The 18,480-nt window shown below is 34.3% G+C and overlaps 1 protein-coding gene across 4 annotated transcripts in view; it reads left to right on the top strand.

The window, feature by feature from the left end:
* The first annotated feature begins 9,260 nt into the window (after positions 1-9,260).
* Positions 9,261-18,480, top strand: part of LOC101896643 (heparan sulfate 2-O-sulfotransferase pipe) — a 227,631-nt gene continuing 218,411 nt past the window's right edge. The window contains exon 1 of one of the 4 annotated variants that reach the window (XM_059129313.1): positions 9,261-9,443. The gene's annotated coding sequence lies outside the window, so the exon portion shown is untranslated. The remainder of the gene's footprint in view (positions 9,444-18,480) is intronic. The other 3 variants (XM_059129314.1, XM_059129311.1, XM_059129312.1) reach the window with 3 other exon arrangements.

Below are 18,480 nucleotides of genomic sequence, written 5' to 3'. Positions count from 1 at the left end.
ACATTTAAAGACATAAGATCTAATGTAAAGCAGAGGATGATGAATTATTAACATTGCAATTGATGTAGTATTTTGATTTTCAATTAAAGATTTCTTTAATTAATTTATTTTCAATTTTTTTATTTCAAATGGAAAATAAAATGGGAAATGAAATGGTGCAAACTTTTGTTTTTAATTCTGCTGTAGATTTAGGTGTTTCATTTCTTATTCAATACCATTAACTCTGTTCAAACATTATTTTATTCAAATCGTTCTATACCGAAATAGATTTAGGGCCTGCTTCTTTATGGCGCAACGAAAAATAGAATTCAAAAAACTATTTTTATACCATCAGACATATAGCTACAGAGGGTATATATCATTTGATACGGCCAAAACTTGCCTCATTGAAATAATCGTTTTAGACACTCTCCCTGGACCAAATCCGCTTCAGGGCACTTGGAGTCGATCTAGCGATGTCCGTCCGTCTGTCTGGCTGGCTGGTGCGCACGATAACTCTCAAAGGCAGTATCCGATTTAGTCCGAACATGGAACATTATGATATTATTATCATACTTAGATCGATTTCGGAGGTGGGCACTATAGGTCCACTCCTTCTGGCACCTCTCCTATAAAAGGTCGAACTTCAAAAAAATGTATTTTAGTGCACAGGAAGAGAAAGGATAATCCGATTTTGCTCCAACTTTGCAAACCCTAATATCAGCATTAGTACTAGGTCAGGTGAAAACTGGACAAATATCAGTCCACTCCAACAAGTACCTCAACCCAAGGGGTCGAAATTTTGAATAATTATACCTTCAGCTGGCGGGTGCGCCCGATAACAATTTCGAAGGGGTACCCGATTTAGTCCAAACTTGGAACATCACAATATTATTATCAAACTTAGATCGAGTTCGAAGATGAGTAATATCGGTCCACTCCTTTGGTACCTCACCCAGAAAAGTCGAAATTTTCGAAAAAGTATTTTATTGCACAGAAAGAGAAAGGATAGTCCGATTTTTCTCCAACTTTGCAAATCCTAATATTTGCATTAGTGCTAGGTTTGGTGCAAAAATATCGGTCTACTCCATTAAGCACCTCCCCAAGATCTGTTGTGAAGATGATAGATATATTCCTACCCCTTATGGCACCTTCTGGTACAATTTCCAATACTTATATCCATGGTACAATAAAAAGGTAAGGTAGAGCTACCAGCTGATTACAATTTTTTCTAAGTGTGCTCGACTTCTGCCAATTTTGTGTATGAAAATATGAAAACAACTTGTTGTATATAATTTTGAGTGAGTCTGACAGGAAGCGGGCATAGCCTCAGGGCTGTATTTTTTAAGTTTTACGAAGCTGTTCTACCTCCTTATTGTACCATGCTTATATCCGTCATATCTTGAGAAACAAGCCGGCGATTCTATACAACCTGCTATATCTAAATATTTTCTTAAACTAATATCTCATATAAAAGTGGATATAAACGTTCGACTTCCTTTAAATTTTGTCAATGCCTATTTTATTATCTTTATTAGATGAAGTGGAATATTTCGGTCTGCTATATTTCAACATTTTGCAAAAATTTGCACATATCTCACATAGGAAGTAGACGATATAGTCCAAATCTGGCACGTTATAATATTTTTATCAGACTTAGATCAGATACGAATTGCACCAAATATTGGCCAACTGCTGCGAAACCTCCACGATAAAGGATCAACAGTTTGAATAATCATAACTCATACACATACAAAGGGACACCTATGGATTGAGAAATAATTAGCGGAATAATTTCAATAGTGCTTTAAAATGTAATAGAGATCTTTGGATTATATCCTGAATCAAGTTGAATCCAAATCGAATTTAAATTATGGCCCAGACCCCTGCAATAACAAAAAATAGGGAGTATCTTTATATAAGTGCTGAACAAAGTGGTGAACCTATGTTGACCATTATTTGTAAAAAGAGTTTCTTGAAAATAAGAACTGAAAATGCATCAGCCAAAAATGCAAGCCAAAATGTAAAATGTATGTGGACCATACCAGAAAGTGTACCAACAGTTTTAGTACCAGTAATTCTGGATGTATGCCAATGATCAAACTACTTTCTACCTTTAGTAGAATTTTGTGACAAATAATGTTGCAGGATATTTTGTCTCGTTACGATTCCATTCAAAGTAAGGTTTTAACCATATTTAAAAAAAATGACCAAAAATAAGATTTTTAGTAAATGCGTTTCAGGACATTTGATGTCAATCCAGGGTTGTGTCATATGAACCGAGTTTTCAGGTTGATTAACCGGGTAGAGGGTATTTCCCCCACGAAAAAAAATTGCCGTAATCAGGTCAAAATTACTTACATGTGATAAAAATTTCGGGTCCATCCGAGCCAAGCCCCAAACTCAACTTAAACATTAACATTTTCAAAGGAAATAATTTTGTGAAACTTCGCAAATTCTTATATTTTATCAGTGCGAAAACGTACAATATTTGCCTACTCCATCTGTTACCTCTCACACAAAAGTCCAACATTCTACAAAAGTAGTCGTTATAGTTAAAAACTTGGACGCTTGAGGTGCAGGATAGATGTACGAAAAAGGTTTTTACGAAAAAATCTTGAATGGTACTAAACTTTTAAACCTGACATATGGAGGTGGTTTCGGAAACGGGTACTATAATTTTACGAATAGTACAGAATGGTACTACATTTAGTATTAGATAAAGGAATAGAGACAATTTTCTGAGAATTGATAATTATATTAATGATAATATCTTTGTTGGAGAGTTAGCGGTGGTTTCAATATGTTGGTATGAATAGTACAAAATCGGACTAAATTTGGTACTGGGTTAAGGGATAACATTGGAATTTTTAATTTGATACTGAGGTCTCTGGTGGTATTTGGAATAGTATTATATATATATATATATATATATATATATATATATATATATATATATATATATATATATATATATATATATATATAGGTCCAGATCTTCGTATAGCCCCACATATCGGTACCTCTCTATATTAGGATATTTTTTATTATTCACCGGAGTTGTTTCAAATATCGTATTTGAAGTTTCAGATAGGCACTACAGCCTGTGACTGAAAATTGACTATGTTGGTCCAGGTCTTCGTATAACCCCGATATAACGGTACCCCCTATATTCTGTATTTTGCTTATTTTAGCGGCATTATTCACCGGATTTTTTCAAATTTCGTATTTGAAGCACCCAATGGGTCCTACAGCCTGTGACAAAAAATTTACTCTATATGTCCAGGTATTCGTATAGCTTTCATATATCGGTGCCTCCCTATGTTCGCGATTTTGATGATTTCCGCGGCATTATTCACCGGAATTGTTTCGTAAATTCGTATTTAAAGTTCCTAACGGGTCCTAAAGCCTGTGACTATATAGGTCCAGGTCTTCGTATAGCCTCCATATAACCTGCCTATATTCCGTATATTGATAATTTTAGCGCCATTGTTTCAAATTTCGTATTGGAAGTTTCTAATATGTACCACAATCTATGACAGAAAATTGTCTATGCAGGTCCAGGTCTTCGTATAGCCCTCATAAAACGGTACCTACCTATATTCGGTATTTTGCTAATTTCAGCGGCATTATTCACCGGAATTGTTTGAAATTTCGTATTTTGAGTTCGTAACGGGTGCTACAGCTTATGACAGAAAATTGCGCAACAGGCCCACGACTTCATATAGCCTCCATACATCGGTACCTCCCTATATTCGCTATTTTGGTGTATTTTTCAATGAAATTGTCTGAAAATCCACACAAGAAATTCTGATGATTTTAGCTTCATTATTCGGCGATTTTTTTCAAGTTTCGTATTTGAGTATTATAATGGTTTGTGACAAAAGTTGCCTGTGCAGGTCCACGTCTTCGTATAGACCTCAATATAACGTTGACCTCCTATATTCGGTATTTTTAAGATTTTAACAGAATTTTTAACATATTTAATCTTTTTCGAAAATTCCAAATATGGTGGAGGGTATTCAAATTTTGGCCCGGCCGCACTTACTGCCCTTTTAAATTTTTAAATTATGGTGGAGGGTATTAAAATTTAGAAGTTAGAAATTCTAACTTCAAATTTAAAATTTTTAAAAATTTATAAATTCTAGCTTCAAAAAAAAATTATATTTTATTAAATTAAAAATATTTTCCCATAGGCTAAGTTATTTGCTTCCTGTTTGGTGTACATTAAAAACCAAACAAAAAACACAAACTGCCTGCGGTTGTTTAAAAAAAATAATATGAAATAAACAAATACAGACACACAAGAAAAAACCTGTTAAAAGAAATTCTTGAAACTTCTTCTGGAACATAAAGAAATAGAGAACAGACATAAGAACAGAAATCTAAAAGTATGTTTTTGAAAACTTTTGTGCCAACTGTTTAAATTATAGATTAACCAACAAGAAACCCAAAATTTGTTTAAGAAAACTTTTTTGTTGTTGTTTTAGTGAAGAAAGAAAGAAAAAAAAAGAACAAACGAAAATAAAATTTAACAAACTGTATTTTTAGTTGCATGTTTTCATCAAGGCAAAACAGTGGAACCTCTCACTTGAGGACAATTTTTAAAGGAGGCTAAACGAGGCCAATTCAGTTGGTTTATGAACTCTAACCCAAAGGTCCACAAATACGAATATGTCCCCTTGAAGACGGTTCTACTTTACATGTTTCTCTTTTCATTTGTCACATTTGCATTTGTTTTTCCGTCATTCCATGTTTTCTGTTATTAACAGAGCCGAAAACAAAAAAAAAACCAAATCGAAAATAATTCAATTTTCCAAACATAACTACATTTGTAGCCAAGCAACAACTACTACCACAATTGTAACTCAAAACATGTATACAAACATCCGAGTTGTCTTTTTTTCCTTCATCTAGGCTAACAAATTTTATTTATGTAAATATTTATAGGAAACTTAATAAACAAAAAAAATATATATATTTACAATTTTTTTTCTCCCACATTTTTTCTTCTATAATTTCCACCAATACCGAACATATTGTTTCACCTTTTATATTGTTTCAATTCTGGTTCATTTGATTTCATCCATAACTGTTTTTTTCGAAATTGTACGATATTAATTAGTATGTATTTAGTAAATAATTGAAATAAATTAAAAATATTAAAAGAAACATTTATAAAAAAAACCCGCACTGAATCAAATAGATGAAATAATAAAAGAAAAGAAAATCAACAACAAAAAAGCAAAAAAAATAAAACAGAATAAAAAGTAAATTGTATGAAAACTGAAAGACCGAAAAAACAAACAAATAAATTAAAAATAATAAAATAAAGAAACAAATTAAATAATTATAAAAATTAAATGAATTGTGTTTTATTGATGTGTTGCTGCTTTTTGCATGGATGGGGTGGTGGCGGTTTTTTAATGGAGCAAAAATGTATGTCCTTGGACGGGAAATTTAAATTACAAGATAATTATACTTAACGCATCATTTTAACAATGGATGGCAATGCATCTATTGTTCGGGGGACGGTGATAGTAAATTCTTTGTGGGGATGAAATTTCACTTGGTGAGTATATTCAGAAGTTGAAATGTATTCAGGCACCACAAGGACAAATTCTTACGAATTTAACCATGAATTTAACTTAATCGTGTGTGTGGAATGGTAATGCTAAAAAAGGAGAATGGCTTGCAGAAGCGACCCACGATGGTGAGTCTTTTATCCTGGTCAAAATTCTGTAACTTCGGAACGGTTCGAGATAATTTTATACTTTTGGTTACATAAGCAACATATTTTCTTCGAATTTTGGTGCCCGCTACTTTGAAAAGTCCACTTTAACATTTAAGATTCGTTGCAGCAGCTCGTCTTAGGCCTTTTTATACCCTCCACCATACATAGTATGGAGGGTATATTAAGTTCGTCATTCCTCTTCGTAACTCATCGAAAAAATAACTTTAGTATATATATTCTTAATCACCTTAACATTCTAAGACGATTTAGTTCTGTCCATCCGTCCGTCTGTGTGTCTGCTGTAATGACGCTAGAGTCAAAACGAACTAAGATAGGAAGCTAAAATTTTGCACAGATAAGTCTTTTGTCGACAGGCATGTCAAGATAGACTATATAGGTCCACGATATCGTATAGTCCCAATACTAAAATACCCCCCGATATTCGGTATTTTGATGATTGCAGCCAAATTGTTCAATGGAATGGTCTGGAACTGTATACACGGAGTTATTTATGAGCACTTTACCCCTTGGCAGAGAATTTTCTATGTAGGTCAGCGCTATCGTATACCCCCCATATAACGGCACCTTCCGATATTCGGAATTTTGATGATTTTAGCCACATTTTTCAATCGAATTGTCTGAAAATCCACACAAGGACTTTCTTTGGCATACTTTATCCCCTGGAAGAGAATTGTCCACATAGGTCCATGTTTCAGTATAGAACACATATAACGGTACCTCCCGATATTCGGTATTCTGATGATTTTAGCGACATTATTCACCGGGGTTGTTTCAAATTTCGTATGTGAAGTTCCTAATGGGTACTACAACCTATGACAGAAAATTGTCTATGCAGGTCCAGGTCTTCGTATAGCCCTCAAATAACAAAATCTCTCGCCGTTCGGTATTTTGATGATTTTAGCGACATTATACACCGGAATTTTTTTCAAACTTGGTATTTGAAGTTATTAATGGGTGCTACAACCTATGACAGAAAATTGTCTATGCAGGTCCGGGTCTTCGTATAACCCCTTATATAACGGTACCTCCCGATATTGGGTATTTGGATTTTATCGACATTATAACCGATTTCTTTTTAAGTTTCGCATTTGAATATTGTAATGGCTTATGACAAATGTTACCTAAGCAGGTTCATGTTGTCGTATAGACCCTAATATAATAGCTACATTCGGTATTTTTAAGATTTAAACAAATGTTTTAACGGATATTATTGTTTTTGAGAATTGTCAAATTCATTCCAAATGGTGGAGGATATCGAAAGTTCGGCCCGGTCGAACTTACAGCTTTTTTACTTGTTTCATATTATATTTAATCTAAATAGGCTTGTTGATGAGTTTAAAGATTGACCTGCGATTTGAAAACCCTTTAAGGGATTTGCTATTATTACCCAATAGGATTCCTCCACTTTGAATTTCTCAACCACCCCCTCCCTCCGACACAATTGGTGATGGACATGGACTTGCGGGGTACTATTGTGTGGGTAGCATATCAAAATATATACCTATGTCGAAATTAAGATTGATCTCTACCCTTAAAACTAGCCTAAATTTTTTGCCAAGTCGGTTGGAAATGTGGTCAAGACTTTCGAAATAGGCAATATCAACGGGTACTTTTGTATGGGTACTACTCCGAAACATTGACCTACATTGAATATTTTCTGCGTAGAATAGATTTTGAATATTTTTGTTCCCTCTTCAAAACCAATATGTCAAAAAGGTCCAATTCTTAATATGCATTTCACAACAATGATATTTTGGTGCCAGATGTCAGATGCAGTTCACAAATAACCCTGAGCGGTTCAGGTGGATATAGCTTCCATATATATCTTTATCCAATTTCACGTTAATTGTACGTCAAATGTGTGGTATCCGCCAAAATTGGATATATTTATAGCAAATAGGAAATGCTATGTCGACTTAGCAATGTCCGTCCCTAATTGTTTCAAATTTCGTATTTAAAGTTCATATGACAGATAATTGCATATATAAGTCCAAGTCATCATATAGCCCCGATATAACGGTTCCACCCTATGTTCGGTATTTTGGTGATTTCAGATACAAAATTCACCGCAATTATTTAAAATTTCATATTGAAAGTTCCCTAACAGGTCCAGGTCTTCGTATAGCCCCTAAATATCGGTACCATCAGATATTCGGTGTTTTGATAATTTTAGCAATATTATTTTCCGGAATTGTTTTAAATTTCATATTTGCACCTCGTAATGGTTACTACAGCCTGTGACAGAAAAATAACGGTAACCCCCTATATTTGGTATTTTAAAGAATTCAACAGAATTGTTAACGGATTCTATTCCGTCTATCTGTCCATGTATTCTTGTGACTAAATGCAGGTCGCATTTATTATCCGATTGAGATGAAATTTCGCAAACAATATTTGCTTGACTCAAGAACGAATCCTATTGAAATAGGTGAGAATCGGTTCAAACGGAAATATGACGTCCATATATATCTTTATCCGATTTCGTGTTAATTCGGGTTAGTATCAGTCCAAATGACATGCATTTTGGCACATCCGATTGAATTCAGACTAGAAATAAGTACATCAAATCAGCCCAGAAATACCTCTGCCAAATTTTCTAAAGATAGCTTCAAATTTAGATATAGCTCCCATATATATTCTCAATCGATTTCGGGTTAATTGTGCACTAAATGGCCAATATAGTCCAAATGACCTGAGTTTTGGCACATCCGACCGAATTCAGTCTAACAGCAGCTACATAGAATTCGGTTCAAACATAGCTATAGCTCCCATATATAGGTTTCATCCGTTTTCGTGTTTAAGTCCCTAACATGCGTAACTTGCACTCCACAACAATGATATTTGATACCAGATATCCTATAGAGCTCGGAAATAACTTTGCAAAATTTTATCGAGGTCTGCTGAGATTTTGATATAGCTCCCATATATATCCTTATTCCGATTTCCGGTTTATTTTGCAAATAATGGCTAAAATGAGATAAATTATTTCCTATGGAAAAGTTTATCTTTTGCTTGGGAAGTACCCGATATGAGGGTACTTCTCCAAAGCTGATGGAAATTTGGTAAAAATATTGCTATGTACATAGTTTCAACTGCTACCACCAACTAGGTAGACAGACGGAGGAAGGGACACTGATCTAGTGTAATGACCTTCAAAGAGACTTAGGGTTTAAAAACCTAATTTCTTTGAGACCTATCTTAGCTGCATCAAATCATGTATAACTTCTGAAGCCGTATAATATTGAAAAAAAAAAAAAAAAAAAACAACAAGTAAAAATATAAATAAAATAATCAATATACCGAATATCAGGAAGTATTTTTATATTGTGGCTATAAGAAGAGATGGACCTGCATATGTAATTTTTTTGAAACAACTCCAGTCTACAATGTCCTTAAGATCATCCACATACCGATTATACCAAAAATATTTTTTTGCTACTTTCGGCCATGCATAGACAAACTTGTCATAATAATTTTATTTTCAAAATTTATTATTTTCAAAATAATACGTAAAATGTTTGAGTTTTTGTTCGAAATACGTAAAAGAAAATATGGAATTGTTAATATTATTTCGTGTATCCGTAATAACCATATTATTTGTCTTCATCTTTGTATTGCTGATTTTGAGAATGATGGAGCCATAATTTTGTAATATCTGGAATCCAATAACATTGCCTGTGAGCTGAAGGAAACGCGAATCAAAGCCAAGGTAAGTCCAAAATGAGATGTGGGAATTTGACTCAAATGGTTTATATGCAGCCCATAAAAAGTGCATCGAATTGTATTGAAAAGGAATATTTTTTATGACAAATAAATTTTCGAGATGAAAATTATGGGCATGTGTCTCTATGACGATGTGGCAGTTAACTCGGAAGAAAAACACCGATTCCAGGTGTATGTTTAAAATAAAAAAAAACTGAATTTTGAAAAAAAGAAGAAATTGTTGTTTTTCTTTCGAATTCACCTTCGAATTGTCAAGTACATGCCCATAATTTTCATCTCAAAAATTTTTCATTTTAAAAAAAATTCTTTTCTACGTGGATTTTTAATAAAAAAAAATAAAGAGCTTCTGACCAATAATGGTGGATTTCTAAACAGGTCAAGGTCTCTCTATACAAAAATCGCGTTTTTTACAATGTATCTGTAAAAAATATATTTAGAGCATCTACTAAACAAAACTTTAAAGTATTTTTTACATTGTCTTAATGATATTTTGTCATGTTACATAATAAATATAAAAATGTCTTTTGTTGAAAGACTCCCAATGAAACTTTATTTAGAAAAAAATTTTCCTTCGATACTTTTCCCAAAACATGAAGTGTTAAAGTAGGTTGACTTGAGTAAAAATTTAAAAAAAAAAAAAAAAACAAAAAAATAGGAAATATTTTCTCGATTTCCCTCAGTCATATGGCTAGGGTACTTATCATTTAATAAGACCAAATCGTGGTTCGATGAGGCACGTTAGACTCTAGGTCTCTTTGGACCAAATCTGTCCGTCTTTCTGGTTGGCTAATGCGCACAATAACTATTGAAGAACCAAACTTGGTTAGATTAGATCGAGTTCGGAGATGAGCAACATCGATCCACTCCTTCTAGTACCTCACCCACAAAAGATTAAATCTTTAAATCATCCTAGAAAACAGTACTTCAAGTCTGGTGAAAATCAGTTCAGATGTAGCTATACCTCCCATTTTTTGTTTCTGATTTGGGGTTGAAAGTCCCTCACACGCGTAACATGCACTCCACAAAAACGATCTTTGGTACCAGATATCAAATATAGCTCTGAAATAAGTGTTTCAAATTTTGTAAAGATCGTTTCATATTTGGATATAGCTCAAATATACATCTTCAATTGATTTCGGGTTAATTGTGCACCAAATGGCTAATATCAACATAAATGGACTGAATTTTGGCACTTCCGACGGAATCCAGCCCAAATGCAAGTACTTGAAATTTTTTTGAAAATCGGTTCAGATAAAGCTACAGCTCCCATATAAATGTTTCAACCGATTTGGTGTTACATTCCCTCACATGCGTAATGTGCACTCCACAATAATGATATTTGGTACCAGATATCTTATAGAGCTCGGAAATACCTCGGCCAATATGTTATCAAGATCGGCTACTATTTGGATATAGTTCCCATATATATGCTCAATCCGATTTCAAGTTTATTGTGCAAATAATGACTAATATCAGCCCAAATGGAGTAAATTTCGAGACGTACTTTCCCATTTAGTGGAACTCCGTTCCGATATACAGGGTGAGATGAAAAAACTGTAACCAACTTCAGACTGCTGTCATTTCTAAGCCACTCTTCCGACAGCTGTTAATATTATTCCAGTGACAGTTCATTATATTGTTTACAAGCGTACAAAAGCATTTCGGTGAGAACTTTCCAGAAATCAAGTTATTCGTGGTAGAATTCAAGCGTGATAGTGTGATTTCTTTATATTTGACTGCAATACCAAAATTGGCTATCGTTAGAGCACTAGCATTTTAATGTGGATAAATCTTTTGTGCCTCGTACCATCGCTCGTTACCTTGATACTGGTAGCGTAGCCCAGCGACGTCAAGGGAGTGGACGAAAGAAAACAGCAACATCAGCAGAAATGGTTCAAAAGTTAACAAGCGACTTGATCGAAACCCGCGTCGCAGTGACCGAAAAATGGCTCTTAAGCTAAATATATCGCAATATTCCATTCGGCAAATATTGAGAAATGAGTTCGGGGTAAAACCATTGAAATTTCAAAAAGTACAAGAACTTACACCGCAACAAAAAGAAAATAGACTCAAAAGAGCTAAAGAGTTGCTACGCTTGGCCGAAAGTGGTGAACTGCCGAATATGGTTTTCTCCGATGAGAAAACATTCGTTGTCCAACAGCTGGTAAACAAACAAATTGATCGTGTTTACTTGCCAAAGTGGTCAGCTGAAAATGTGCACTTTCGGTTGGCCACCAAGCGCCGGCAATGGTGATGGTGTGGGCCGCCATAACAGCTGATAATCGCTCTCCGCTCGTATTAATCGACTGTGGCATCAGAATAAATGCCGAATATTTTCGCGAAAATATTCTGGAGGGTGTATTTAAGCCTTGGGCACGCAAACATTTTGGCCGCAGACCTTGGAAATTCCAACAGGATTCAGCACAATCGCATTCAGCACGTGCCACCAAAGAATGGTTACAAAATAAGGTTCCTCGCTTCATTTCCAGCGCACAATGGCCACCAAAATCTCAAGGCAAGGTTGGCACTAAAATATACCAAAGTGTCTATTACCTCAAGGAAGCGCTTCGCCGGGAATGGACCAAAATACCGCAGTACCGCAGGGTTCATTGGCCTTTTGAATGCTATAATTCGAGCAAATCTAAATTTATTCTAAAATTTGATGCTATTACCGACAGTCAGTCAATATAATATTAAAAAAGAATTATATATTATATATATAATATTAAATTATATATAATATATATAATATTATATATATAATATTAAAAAAGAAAATGTAAAAATGTTGGCGTTTGACTTTGTTAATTCTTTTTATTTTTTTATTTAATTTTTATTATCTCACCCTCTGTATTTTTATATAATCCTACTCGAAGTAATATCATGCACACTATAGCAATGTTAGTTGGTATAAAAGATTATAATATCTCCGCCAAATTTAGTGAAAATCGGTTCAGAATTGAATATGCCTTCCACATATTAGTTCCCTCTGAAACCAAACTATAACTGATCTAAAGCCAAATGTTGATAGATTGTCAAATAATTTATTTTGTTACGGAAGCTCTACTCACAAAAAGGTATGGCTTGAGGGTTAAAATTCTCGACCAAAATATTCCTCGTATTGTTCTCTGCAATATTGCCGAAGACACCTAAACCCCACGGATTTCGAGGAATCCTAATCCAAAAAATTCCAAAAGTGGGGAGGGGATATATCCGCTCTTTTTAAGTCACTTTGCGATGTAAACTTTCAAAACGCCGATATATGTTCTTCTTCTTTTTAGCTCCACATTCATAATCTGCTATAATTTCCCTGTAATTATTTTTTTGTGTCGCACAGTGTTGTTATTCTAAAACTAATCGTTTTTTAAGAACAAACAAAATAACGGCTTGACCTATTATTTAGTAGATCATCAGTTAATCTACAAATTGAGTAACTTAATTATAACTGAAATATTCAAATCTGCCCCCAAAGCACCAAGAGCTCCCATTTTCAATATTTTGTCTAACATAACAAAAAAACAACGACAATAACAACAACAACAATTATGCATAGGAAAACATTGTTAAATTGGAAAATGTTGACTCTTAATAATTTGTAATTGTTATTGTTGTTGTCGTTGTAGTGTCAGAGTATTGCAACAACAACAACAACAAAACAAAACCGGCAACATGCAAACTCTAAACAAACTAATACACCGACTGACATATTTACATACCCACCTAGATACGAATGTACGTACGAGTGTAAAACACATTTAATAATAAAGTTAAATTGGAGTCAAGTGGTAATTTACAAATTGTAGGTAGCCGGCTACATGCATGTGTGAACGAACGAACGGACGAACGAGCGTATGTCAGTCTGTTTGTCACATTTTTTTTAAAAAATTATAATTTTTTTACACGGAATTTTATTTTTGTTTATGGGACAGTTTTTCTTCATAGTTGAAGTTTGTTGGTGTTACCCTATGGTGGAGGGTATATTAAGTTTGTGATTCCGTTTGTAACACCTCGAAATATACATTTTAGCATAGCAATTTGATAAGCATAAAATTCTATGTCGATTTAGCAATGTCCGTCCGTCTGTGAAAATCACTCTAGCTTCCGAACGAATTGAAGTAAATTGATAAAATGTTACTCAAATGTATATTTTGTCTGCAGGACTTTTGGTATTGAAAATGGGCTATGTAGGTCCACGTCTTCGTATAGGCCCCATATAACGGTACCTCCCGATATGCGGTATTTTGACGATTGTAGCCACATTATTTACCAGAATTGTTTAAAATTGGTATTTGAAGTTAGTAATGGATACTTCAGCCTATGACAGAAAATTGTCTGTACAGGTCCACGTTTTGTAGCCCCCATGGTACCTCCCGATATTCGGTATTTTTATGGTTTTAGCGACATTGTTTACCGGAATTGTTTCAAATTTGGTATTTGAAGTTCGTAGTAGATACTACAGCACAAGACAGAAAATGGGCTATGTAGATCCACGTCTTCGTATAGCCCCCTATATAACGGTACCTCCCGATATTGAGTATTTTGATGATTTTGGACTCATTATTTATCGGAACTATATCAAACTTGGTATTTGAAGTTCGTAATGGATTCTACATCCTAAGACAGAAAATTGGCCATGTAGGTCCACGTCTTCGTATAGCTCCCATATAATAGTGCCTCCCGATATTCGGTATTTTCATGATTTTAGCAACATTGTTCACCGGAATTGTTTAAAATTTGGTATTTGAAGTTCGTAATGGACACTTCAGCCTATGACAGAAAATTGTCTGTACAGGTCTACGTTTTATAACCCCCATGGTACCTCGCGATATTCGGTATTTTAATGGTTTTAGCGATATTATGTACCGGAATTGTTTCAATTTTGGTATTTGTAGTTCGTAATAGATACTACAGCCTAAGGCAGAAAATGAGCCATGTAGGTCCACATCTTCGTATAGCCCCCTATAAAACGGTACCTCCCGATATTGGGTATTTTGATGATTTTGGAGACATTATTTACCAAAACTATTTCAAATTTGGTATTTGAAGTTCGTAATGGATACTACAGCCTATGACAGAAAATTGTCTGTGCAGATCCACGTTTTATAACCCCCATGGTACCTCCCGATATTCGGTATTTTGATGATTTTAGCGATATTATGTACCGGAATTGTTTCAAATTTTGTATTTGAAGTCTATGACTGAAAATTGTCTGTGCAGGTCTTCGTATAGGTCTTCGTATAGCCCCCATATAACGGTATCTCCCGATATTCGGTATTTTGATGGTTTTAGCGACATTATTTACCGGAATTATTTCAAATTTCGCATTTGAAGTTCGTAATAGATACTACAGCCTATGACAGAAAATTGTCTGTGCAGGTCCTCGTTTTATAACCCCCATGGTACGTCCCGATATTCGGTATTTTGATGATTTTAGCGACATTACCGGAATTGTTTCAAATTTTGTATTTGAAGTTCGTAATAGATACTACAGCACAAGACAGAAAATGGGCCATGTAGGTCCACGTCTTCGTATAGCCCCCTATATAACGGTACCTCCCGATATTGGGTATTTTGATGATTTTAGCAACATTATTTGCCGGAATTATTTCAAATTTCGCATTTGAAGTTCGTAGTGGATACTACAGCCTATGACTGAAAATTGTCTGTACAGGTCCACGTCTTCGAATAGCCCCCATATAACGGTATCTCCCGATATTCGGTATTTTGATGGTTTTAGCGACATTATTATTATTTTAAAATTTTGAATTTGAAGTTCGTAATGGTTACTACAGCCTATGCCAGAAAATTGTCTGTGCAGGCCAAGGTTTTATAACCCCCTGGTACCTCCCTATATTCGGTATTTTGATGTTAGCTACAGCTACAATATAAACAGATTTTTTTCAAATTTCGAATTTGAATATTGTAATAGCTTATGACCCTAATATACGACTATATTCGGTATTTTTATGATTTTAACAGAATTATTAACGAATTTTATTTTTTTGAAAATTGCCAAATTTGTACCAAATGGTGGAGGGTATTAAAAGTTCGGTCCGGCCGAACTTAGTGTTTTTTTACTTGTTTCTGTTCCCATTGTTGCTGGGGGCTTTTGAACTGTTGGCGGCGGTACACCACACTGATGACGTTGCCCGTAATGCGGCTATACGTTTTTTTTTTTTGTTTAAATTGCACCGCGACTATTTTAATCACCGTTTTACATGTGATTTAACAAACGTAAACAATGCAAAATTTTGTTGATTTTACGTTATGTCTCTTTGTATGTCCGTCGTGTTTGTCTACTTTGCCGACCAGCAATTTTTTTCTGTAGTACCTTTTTTAAGGCTCTACGTTGGAGCCATTACACGTGTGTGTGTGAGAGTTTTTTTTTTTTTTTTTTTTTTTTTTGCCAAGCTTGTGGCCAAATTATTTGTTGACCGTAGGAATTTATTGTCGTTTGTTTTATATGTTATAAAATGTGTTGTGTTTTTTTATTATTATTTCTCTTTCATTCCCTCTTTGTGTTCTTCAGATATATATATGAATACTTTTATTAATAGTACAATTTATGATTCGTAGTAAATAAAATTGTAAAATGTGAAAACATTTCACATTTGTGGTGATGTATGCAAAACTTTTTTCTTATTCGGTTAACTTTTATTTCGTTATGGCAGTTGGTGTTTTTTTCCTGCTTGTCTTCTGACACAAAAGTACTAATATTTAAAGTTTTCAATTTTTTGTGGAAACAAATTTTTTTCTAGAGTAAATACACAATAATTAGCAGATTCAAAACTAAAGTTATAATTTTGTAGTTTTTATCCACTAGATGAAAGGGTAACGATAATTGTAGTAACTTTAGTTGGGAACATAAAAATACCAAATGGAACCTCACTCTATGAAATTTAAGTAACTGAAGTTTTAATTTAACAAGTTAAAAACGAATAAGGAAATAGATCTTGCCACCTTTCAACATTTGCCCTTAGAGCAGTTATAGTTTGGTTTCAGAGGGAACTAATATATGGGAGGCATATCCAATTCTGAATCGATTTTCAATAAATTTCACTAGAATATATTAAAAACCAGTAAAGAAAGTCCTAAAGTCGGGAGGGGCCGATTTTATGATACCCTACACCACTTTGCTAATTTAGTTGAGCTCCACATAACAATTAAAAGTTTTTATGAGAGAATTCCATCATACACCCTATGATTATAATTATAATTTAAAATTCAAAGGACTAAATATGCCGAAGCATTTGTATCTTTTAAATTCGGACTTGTATTGCCCATTTGTTGCAAAATTAATTTGAAATCGGATAAAGATATATATGGGGGCTATATCCAAATCTGAACCGATCTCGATAAAATTTGGCAAATATATTTCTGAGCTGTATTTGATATATTTCCCTGAATATAGTTGTTATGGAGTGCACATTACGGCTGTGGGCAACAAATACAACAAATCGGAAGAAAAATATATGTGAGAGCTATAGCTATATCTGGACCGATCTTCACCAAATTTGGCATACTAGCTTCTAGACTCAATTTGGTCGTATGTGCCAAATTCCATCCCATTTAGGCAAATATTAAACGTTTGGTGCACAATAAAAAGTAAATCGGACGAAGTTATATATGGGAGCTATATCCAAATCTGAACCGATCTCGATAAAATTTAGCAAAGGTATTTCTGAGCTGCATTTGTTATATTCCCCAAATATTTTTGTTACAGAGTGCATTTTACGGCTGCGGAGGAAAAAAATAACAAATCGAATGAACAATATATATGGGAGCAATAGCTATATCTGAACCGATTTCGATCAAATTTGGCATACTTATTTTCAGGCCTAATTTGGTAGTATGTGCAAAATTCCATACTATTCGGGCTGATATTACACGTTTGGTGCACAATAAAAGGCAAATCGGACGAAGATATATATGGGAGCTATATCTAAATTTTTACCGATTATCTCCAATTTCAATAGGGTTCGTCCTTGGGCCAAACAAATGTTGTTTAGAAAATTTAATCTCAATCGGATAATAAATTCGACCTGCATTTTGTTCACAAGAATACATGGACAGACGGACGAACGGACTGACATGCATATATCAACTCAGAAAGTGATTCTATGCAGATCATAAAAAGGAACTATGGGTCTATCTCGTTTCCTTTTGCCTGTTATACATAATACCCTGACCACCTTGTGGTGTAGGGTATAAATATATATCGGAGCCGAGTTCCACAAAATGGAAACGTAGGTCCCGAAATTCACTACTTTCGGGCTGAAATTAGCCATTATTTGCACAATAAGCCTAATATAAAATCTTAAATTTTAGCTCTTCAGTTTCTGAGCTTTATAAGATATCTGGTACCAAATATCATTGCTGTCGAATGCATATTACGAATGTGAGAGACTTAAATGTACTCGTTATATTAGGGTCAATGCGACGACGTGGACCTGCATAGGCAACTTTTGTAATAAACCATTACAATATTTAAATGCGAAACTTGAATAGAAAATTCCGTGAATGATGTAGCTAAAATCCTCAAAATACCGAATATGGGGAGGTACCGTTATATTCGGACCTGCACAGACCATTTTCTGTCATAGGCTATAGTATCCATTACGAAGTTATAATACCAAGTTTGAAACAATTCTGGTGAATAATGTAGCTAAAACCATCCAAATACAGAATATCGGTAGGTACCATTATATGGGTGCTATACGAAGGCGTTACCTGCAAAGACAATTATCTGTCATAGTCTGTAGTATCCATTACGAAGTTCAAATACCAACTTTGAAACAATACATGTGAATACTGTAGCTAAAAGCATCCAAATACCGAATAGCGGGAGGTACCATTATATGGGGGCTATACGAAGACGTGGACCTGAACAAACAATTATCTGTCATAGGCTTTACTATCCATTACGAACTTTAAATACCAAATTTAAAATGATTCCGGTGAATAATGTCACTTAAATCACCAAAATACCGAAAATAGGGAGGTACCGTTATATGGGGGATATA

Source organism: Musca domestica, unplaced genomic scaffold (genome assembly GCF_030504385.1).
Source record: "Musca domestica strain aabys unplaced genomic scaffold, Musca_domestica.polishedcontigs.V.1.1 6, whole genome shotgun sequence".
Classification (NCBI taxonomy): domain Eukaryota; kingdom Metazoa; phylum Arthropoda; class Insecta; order Diptera; family Muscidae; genus Musca; species Musca domestica.
This window is presented reverse-complemented; position numbering and strand designations above follow the sequence as displayed.